Source organism: Pinus tabuliformis, chromosome Q, assembly GCF_031772625.1.
Source record: "Pinus tabuliformis cultivar Carrire ecotype Pingquan chromosome Q, CPIR1, whole genome shotgun sequence".
Lineage (NCBI taxonomy): Eukaryota > Viridiplantae > Streptophyta > Pinopsida > Pinales > Pinaceae > Pinus > Pinus tabuliformis.
In genome coordinates this window covers 289,835,032-289,844,165 of record NC_142296.1, presented here as the reverse complement: position 1 = coordinate 289,844,165, position 9,134 = coordinate 289,835,032, and the positions used below count along the sequence as shown (strand labels likewise).

The window sequence follows — 9,134 nt, the reverse complement described above, 5'->3', positions numbered from 1 at the left end:
GTGTGATTTTTAAAAAACACAGTCTACCTCTAAACTCCTCACAAAATTGAATAGCTACTGTTGCCATTCTTCAGTTTCATTTCCTGAAAAAGGAGCACCAGATTTGTCTTGTCTTGACATCTGAACGAAATACTAAATAATCCACATTGGCCTTTCGCTCAAATTTCTGGTCTTCACTTATATCTATGAAATCAATCTGTTGGTGTTTCGCTTTTTTCTTTACTTTCCTTTGCAATTAGCACAGTAGAAGATGAGGGAATGAAAGCAAAAGCAATGTTGGACAATAATTGGAAGCTCCACATCAATGATCATTTTTCCATGGAATGGCAATTCCACCTGCCAAACAAAATCCTCACTGTTTTTGACCACCTTGTCAATTACTTTTGGATGTGTTAAAAATCTGATGATTTCCTTCCAAGGTTTGAATTTGAACTATAAATGATGCTATTGGAGGTTTCTCCTTCAACCGCTTTGAAGGTTCTGGAAAACATTGTACATATGATAACCTACTTCCTTCTATTGAAATGTGCCAATTCCACATCCTTATCTTGAAAAGATCAGACATCCTGTAGGAAATATAAGAAACCAGATTTTCTATTCTCCAATACCTTGATTGAATCTTCGGCCTCCTCGACCTTTAGACTTCCCAATGTTGGTGCATGCATCAACAACTGCAAAAGCATCCAGCTTGCAGACACTCTGTTCAACAGCCACATGACAATCAACCATACACACACCCTGAGTAATTGCTACAATGTCTTTCACATTGCAAGCGCTCTCATCAACTGTCACTGGAAACCCAATATTGACTTTCCTTTCTTCAACAGCCTCAATGAACTCAGCCTTGTAGGCACTCTCATTACCAGTTACTGGGGCATCAACCTTAGAAACACTCTCATCAATTGCCATGGGTTCTTCAACCATGCCCAGGCTTTCATCTTTTAAACCAGGTTCATCATTATGGCAGAAATTATCATTGACAGCCATAGTCGCATTAACACTGCGAAATCCTTTAACTGAGAAAAACGCATCAATCATTTAGTTCACTGTCGGTAGTGCTACAAGGTGAGTCAAAAACAATGCCATCTTTTAGAACCTCAGCGCCATTACAAACTTCAATCTCATGTTTGCCATGCCCCAAAGCATGCTTATGAGAAGCAAACGCTTCCTTATATCCCCAGTGATTTTTTTTAGAAGTTTCATTCGATACTATTATAGAATCCTTTACAAGAGCTATCCCCTGCGCTACTTTACAGAATGCATCAGTTTCTGGAATTAAGATAAGGTGTCTGTCAGCTGGTGCTTGAAGATGCATTTCTGAAACATGACTCGCATTGCTAGTTTCTTGTCTACCAATTTCACTTTCACAATTCCAACAATTTCATGCCCTGGCATCAATGGATACTCTGAATCATCATGTTCATTCCGGGTCCATACAACATCGACGTAACAAACTCCACCATGAATTATCTTTAATGAGATATCATTAAGGCCTGGAACCCTTCGGATAAATTGGTAAGGCGACCAAACACCTGATGGATCTCGAGCTACCCAAAATGCGGGAAAGTTGTGGCAACACGTTGCTTTACATTATCATCAAGGATATCACTATTAAGCAATCCATCCAAATCTGTCTTTGACAGCGCATATTCCCTACAGAGAACATCTGTCACAAGATTTTCGGGAGTTTCAGTTCCTTTAACAGAAATAACCACACACGGCAAATGGCGCAACACCACAGCAAAATATGCAGCTTCCCGTTTCGCTTGATAGACACGTCCTTTTCGCAGGGTGTCAGGAGGTAGATTAACAAATTTCGGATATGCCTCAGCACGACCCCGCCACCAACTGTCACCTTGTAATACAGGTCTCCTGTTACGGCTCCAAGGGGTCAAAACGCCTTGCCGATATAGCCATGCACATGGAAATATAATTGGATTAACATTCCATAAGAACATTTCTGGTGTATGCATTTTATCAAACAGTAGGCATGAGTTCTCCAAAGACGCCACATCTCCTTGAATTTCAACATTAGGATCCATCATATTCTCATATTGATTTGAAACCCGGTAGCATTATGTACATTTCACCTGTATGTATAGATGATTTTTGCATCAGACTTGAGCATGCGAACACCAAATGCTTCCATCACCTGTAGACTCAAAATAGATGAACACATCAAACCTTTCATTAATAATTTTACTCCAAATTCGAGGTAGATTAGACTACGATGAGTCATGGACCCACTATCTAGTAGGATTTACCAATAAGACAATTTCATAGCATCATCTCTGTTCTTTCCATATACGACCTGTGACCCTCAGTTTCCTCTCAATAATCAAACCATCATGACTGTCCCGGACTTTCTTATGGCTGTCGCAAATGCTTCTTGGTATTCCTTGCCAACACAGCTTTCGTCCATTTTCCCCCACGCAAAATTTTTTTGCTTCATTATCATCACCAATAAAGCGCAAAAAGGCCATATACACAGGGGCCATTCCAAGCTGGAATGTTTCAAAGTGCAAACAGATTTGTTGACCAAAACAGTTGAATACCGTCAGCATCCATGTTACATTATCCACCTCCTGAGGATTAGGTTTTACATATCAACGATTGAAGGTGCAGCCATTGTGCATGTCCACCTTGTGATCATTTCTCAAGTGAGTCACAAGTGCTGGCATGTACCCAGTAATTGAGCATTCAGAACCCGCGTAAGGGCAACTGTAAGGCCTGAACATGCATTGTTGTTCATGCTTGAGTTTGCTATAATATGTGAATATGTCGTGACAACCAAGCTTTCGATGTCTGCAAGGAAGTTCCAGAGATTCTGCAACCTTTTCAAAAGCCATACATCTTATATTCCCCAGTTCATGTCTGCAAGTGGGGCAACGGTTATGCACTCTCAACTTGCAGAAGTATTTTCATGAGAAGATGAAACAAAATGCTCAGGTCAGTAAGGGACATAGTAAGAAGAATCAAAGTGACATTCATTTGGACCCATTTAATCGTTTTGTTCAGAGCCACTTTCGGGATATGTATATGACAGGACAGAGGCTCGGAGTTCTGAATTAGTTGAGGATGGCATGGGGAATAACATACAAGAATAAAAACTGCTTACATATCCGTTGCTTTGCCTCTAGCAGATACAATCACAATACCGTTTGCATCATTGTGCTGGTGGAATGATCTTGACTAATACGACCCCATTTTCCGCCAAAGAAAAACAAATGTCAATCAGGTGTCTATGTTCTCTGTCGATGGAAGAACTAATACACGAACAGCTAGTATCGTTTACCCAATCTTTAACATTTCAAAAACTCATCACTGACACGTACACGATCCCACAACCATGTAAACCTTGATATCTTCAATCTTATCTGAAAGATCTGACATTAGACCTTTAAGCAGATCAACCTCATCCACAGCAGTTGTAGCCCGTGTACAAAAGGCATGATAGGATTTGGACCTCCACTGAAAACTTGAACAAATCCCAATTTCGTAGCATGCTACGAAATCACCTAAACAGGCAGCGCTGCGAAACTGCTAAAAAAGAATTCATGCGCTGCGAAAACACCCTGTCTTTAAGCTAGGCTAAAAATTTTTTGACAACAGAATTTTCAGTGATAACAGTGGCTCCACTTGGGATAGTGTGCCCTTGTGGTACACTAAGAACTCGCAGGTCCAGTGCCTTATCCGTTTATGACAAACAGAAATTTTCTTGACAAGCATGACTGTAGGAGAAAGAAAGCTACATCTACTAAAAAAAGAAATGCTCAGTTAACCTTGAGCTTATTTGCATTTACCTCTACCTACCTACCCTAACCATTTCAACTTCCTTCTGCTCAATCAATATGAAATTTCCAATGTAGCCAATCCTCTGTTTTATCTGATACTTGGTTCCTTTGACTGCATCGGAATTCAGAGCCAATATGATAGTATGATGACCGCTGCCACTGAAATTGTCTCTGATCTTCTTTGAAAAACTGAAATACTGGAGAGTAAAACTCTTCCATGTAATCAGCTACAGGATCCCAGAATACATGATCAGCTTGTTTTTCCTTGTAACTTTCCAGCTGTGCAAACTGATCTTCAACCACAGTGTTCAGTTCCTCAATCGTGAAAGAGAAAGGAACCAGCATAATCTCCTTGCGTTCTGCCATAGAAAACTTCTGAGAATAATGATCATGATCATGAAAACTGTATGCCTGAATTTGTCCTTCTAAACCTTCAATTTCTTTTTCAAGGTCCTCAGCAAATTCATCCAAAAATCTCATCCTATCCTCTGCCTTGCAGTCAAAAGATTTTAGATATGAGGATAATGACAAAGAAAAAGATTCATTTGTTTCTTCTTTACTATGATCATCATTCCATTGTTTGAAACCTTCAACTGAGGGAGAGTCTGCCACCAACTCTGACCTATCTATCCATTCCTCCAAAAACATGAGCCAAAGGTCTTGAAATGACTTAATGGATTTGGCAGGAAAGCATTCAACCCACTGTTTGCACTTCCCTTGAAGTGAATCATAGAATAACCTTATACAAACATCCTCATGTTTAACTCTCAGAAGCTCTAAAAATTCACAAAAATCTGATATATGATTCAAGGTTAAACTCAAATCTTCTCCGTTGTATTTGGGACCATTCCTTAGAAAATATGCATCCTTGGGAAAATGATTTGGGAAACCATGAATTCCTGAGAAATCTATGCATGCATACCTTGAACAAAGAATGGCAGCTTCTGGGTCCTTCATAACTCCAGTGGAATCACCATGAATGTATAAACCTTGAATTCTTCAACAATGGAGTCGCCAAGGTAGTTTTGCAGCCTCGAAAATCATTTTGAACTCCTGCTACCTTCAGAAATCCAATCTTCAAATTTCGGGAGAGAGTAAGCTTCAGGCTCCCGGCAGACGCACCAAAATGTTATCACAAAATCGTGTACTAAGGGCTGCTACTTAGCAAGATCTCATGCAACTATTTCAAACCAGGCTTTAGACTAAGGCTTAGCCTCCTTAGTCAGAGAGGGCTCTCTCACAGATTTTTGATATGGATTAATAACAAGAAAAGATGGCTAACTCTTCAAACAGTACATGAAAATAAGCTGGTTGGAACAACAAAATAACACTTCTTCCATTGGGCTCATGGAGTCAAACACCTCTGCAGTAAACTATTAACTACTCAATCATGGAAGCCAAGGCATATAATGTTTAAACACTCAGAACATTTCTCAAAAAGAACCTCAACTCATAAACATACACAGGAAGTCTGAGCACTAGGTGAATTCAGAGTGATTGCATGTCTATTGAGCTGTAAAACAGAAAGGATAAAGACAAACCACATATATTCTGAGCCTTTGAACACAAGATGAATCTTGGGAAGAAAAAGTAATCTTTCTATTACTGTCAAAAGTCTTTTACATTAGCCAATATAAAAACTCTGTTTTTTGTATAAATCTCCAACCCCTATTACATCCTAATCTGATCCCTTTATAGGAATCTATTCCTCCCCCTCTAGAATGGGCTCGAAGGCCCTATTAACTACTCCTACATGCTATTTAACTAATTCATTAATTACAAACATGCTGAGCTGTAATTACACAAAATCCTAATCAAACTAAAACACTAATTCCATTCTCCTCGTATGCTTGATTCTTCTTGGATCCTTGACAGCTGTCCTCCTTCAGTTAGGCTGAGATGGCTGAGCTAAAGATGCAAGGAACGCTGACTTTGGATACCTGTTAGCGCTGATGGCTCATTTATCATCAGAATCAAAACACCTATTTTTAAGGTCCCTGTCTCCTACCATCCTTCGAAAATTCAGCAACATGTCCCAGCTCTTTTAATAACCCCAAGTATGGAATGCTGCCATGTTTCTGATGTGCTGTAAGTGGTATTGATATACAGGTGTTTCTCTTCCTCAACTCCCGCTCACAGTATCACAATAGCTGCTGTGCGTTTAAAATCACCACCTACAGCAGTTTCGTAGCGAGCTACGAAACTGCTGTGTGATTTTTAAAAAACACAGTCTACCTCTAAACTCCTCACAAAATTGAATAGCTACTGTTGCCATTCTTCAGTTTCATTTCCTGAAAAAGGAGCACCAGATTTGTCTTGTCTTGACATCTGAACGAAATACTAAATAATCCACATTGGCCTTTCGCTCAAATTTCTGGTCTTCACTTATATCTATGAAATCAATCTGTTGGTGTTTCGCTTTTTTCTTTACTTTCCTTTGCAATTAGCACAGCAGAAGATGAGGGAATGAAAGCAAAAGCAATGTTGGACAATAATTGGAAGCTCCACATCAATGATCATTTTTCCATGGAATGGCAATTCCACCTGCCAAACAAAATCCTCACTGTTTTTGACCACCTTGTCAATTACTTTTGGATGTGTTAAAAATCTGATGATTTCCTTCCAAGGTCTGAATTTGAACTATAAATGATGCTATTGGAGGTTGCTCCTTCAACCGCTTTGAAGGTTCTGGAAAAAATTGTACATATGATAACCTACTTCCTTCTATTGAAATGTGCCAATTCCACATCCTTATCTTGAAAAGATCAGACATCCTGTAGGAAATATAAGAAACCAGATTTTCTATTCTCCAATACCTTGATTGAATCTTCGGCCTCCTCGACCTTTAGACTTCCCAATGTTGGTGCATGCATCAACAGCTGCAAAAGCATCCAGCTTGCAGACACTCTGTTCAACAGCCACATGACAATCAACCATACACACACCCTGAGTAATTGCTACAGTGTCTTTCACATTGCAAGCGCTCTCATCAACTGTCACTGGAAACCCAATATTGACTTTCCTTTCTTCAACAGCCTCAATGAACTCAGCCTTGTAGGCACTCTCATTACCAGTTACTGGGGCATCAACCTTAGAAACACTCTCATCAATTGCCATGGGTTCTTCAACCATGCCCAGGCTTTCATCTTTTAAACCAGGTTCATCATTATGGCAGAAATTATCATTGACAACCATAGTCGCATTAACACTGCGAAATCCTTCAACTGAGAAAAACGCATCAATCATTTGGTTCACTGTCGGTAGTGTTACAAGGTGAGTCAGAAACAATGCCATCTTTTAGAACCTCAGCGCCATTACAAACTTCAATCTCATGTTTGCCATGCCCCAAAGCATGCTTATGAGAAGCAAACGCTTCCTTATATCCCCAGTGATTTTTTTTAGAAGTTTCATTCGATACTGTTATAGAATCCTTTACAAGAGCTATCCCCTGCGCTACTTTACAGAATGCATCAGTTTCTGGAATTAAGATAAGGTGTCTGTCAGCTGGTGCTTGAAGATGCATTTCTGAAACATGACTCGCATTGCTAGTTTCTTGTCTACCAATTTCACTTTCACAATTCCAACAATTTCATGCCCTGGCATCAATGGATACTCTGAATCATCATGTTCATTCCGGGTCCATACAACATCGGCGTAACAAACTCCACCATGAATTATCTTTAATGAGATATCATCAAGGCCTGGAACCCTTCGGATAAATTGGTAAGGCGACCAAACACCTGATGGATCTCGAGCTACCCAAAATGCGGGAAAGTTGTGGCAACACGTTTCTTTACATTATCATCAAGGATATCACTATTAAGCAATCCATCCAAATCTGTCTTTGACAGCGCATATTCCCTACAGAGAACATCTGTCACAAGATTTTTGGGAGTTTCAGTTCCTTTAACAGAAATAACCACACACGGCAAATGGCGCAACACCACAGCAAAATATGCAGCTTCCCGTTTCGCTTGATAGACACGTCCTTTTCGCAGGGTGTCAGGAGGTGGATTAACAAATTTCGGATATGCCTCAGCATGACCCCGCCACCAACTGTCACCTTGTAATACAGGTCTCCTGTTACGGCTCCAAGGGGTCAAAACGCCTTGCCGATATAGCCATGCACATGGAAATATAATTGGATTAACATTCCATAAGAACATTTCTGGTGTATGCATTTTATCAAACAGTAGGCATGCATTCTCCAAAGATGCCACATCTCCTTGAATTTCAACATTAGGATCCATCATATTCTCATATTGATTTGAAACCCGGTAGCATTATGTACATTTCACCTGTATGTATAGATGATTTTTGCATCAGACTTGAGCATGCGAACACCAAATGCTTCCATCACCTGCAGACTCAAAATAGATGAACACATCAAACCTTTCATTAATAATTTTACTCCAAATTCGAGGTAGATTAGACTACGATGAGTCATGGACCCACTATCTAGTAGGATTTACCAATAAGACAATTTCATAGCATCATCTCTGTTCTTTCCATATACGACCTGTGACCCTCAGTTTCCTCTGAATAATCAAACCATCATGACTGTCCCGGACTTTCTTATGGCTGTCGCAAATGCTTCTTGGTATTCCTTGCCAACACAGCTTTCGTCCATTTTCCCCCACGCAAAATTTTTTTGCTTCATTATCATCACCAATAAAGCGCAAAAAGGCCATATACACAGGGGCCATTCCAAGCTGGAATGTTTCAAAGTGCAAACAGATTTGTTGACCAAAACAGTTGAATACCGTCAGCATCCATGTTACATTATCCACCTCCTGAGGATTAGGTTTTACATATCAACGATTGAAGGTGCAGCCATTGTGCATGTCCACCTTGTGATCATTTCTCAAGTGAGTCACAAGCGCTGGCATGTACCCAGTAACTGAGCATTCAGAACCCGCGTAAGGGCAACTGTAAGGCCTGAACATGCATTGTTGTTCATGCTTGAGTTTGCTATAATATGTGAATATGTCGTGACAACCAAGCTTTCGATGTCTGCAAGGAAGTTCCAGAGATTCTGCAACCTTTTCAAAAGCCATACATCTTATATTCCCCAGTTCATGTCTGCAAGTGGGGCAACGGTTATGCACTCTCAACTTGCAGAAGTATTTTCATGAGAAGATGAAACAAAATGCTTAGGTCAGTAAGGGACATAGTAAGAAGAATCAAAGTGACATTCATTTGGACCCATTTAATCGTTTTGTTCAGAGCCACTTTCGGGATATGTATATGACAGGACAGAGGCTCGGAGTTCTGAATTAGTTGAGGATGGCATGGGGAATAACATACAAGAATAAAAACTGCTTACATATCCGTTGCTTT

At 40.0% G+C, this 9,134-nt stretch overlaps 2 pseudogenes; both read right to left on the bottom strand.

Annotated features, from left to right (window-relative positions):
* Window positions 1–2,285: 2,285 nt before the first annotated feature.
* LOC149219367 (E3 ubiquitin-protein ligase SINAT2 pseudogene) lies at window positions 2,286–3,170 on the bottom strand (annotated as a pseudogene).
* A 5,117-nt stretch (window positions 3,171–8,287) lies between these two features.
* LOC149219366 (E3 ubiquitin-protein ligase SINAT2 pseudogene) lies at window positions 8,288–8,851 on the bottom strand (annotated as a pseudogene).
* Between the last annotated feature and the right edge of the window lie 283 nt (window positions 8,852–9,134).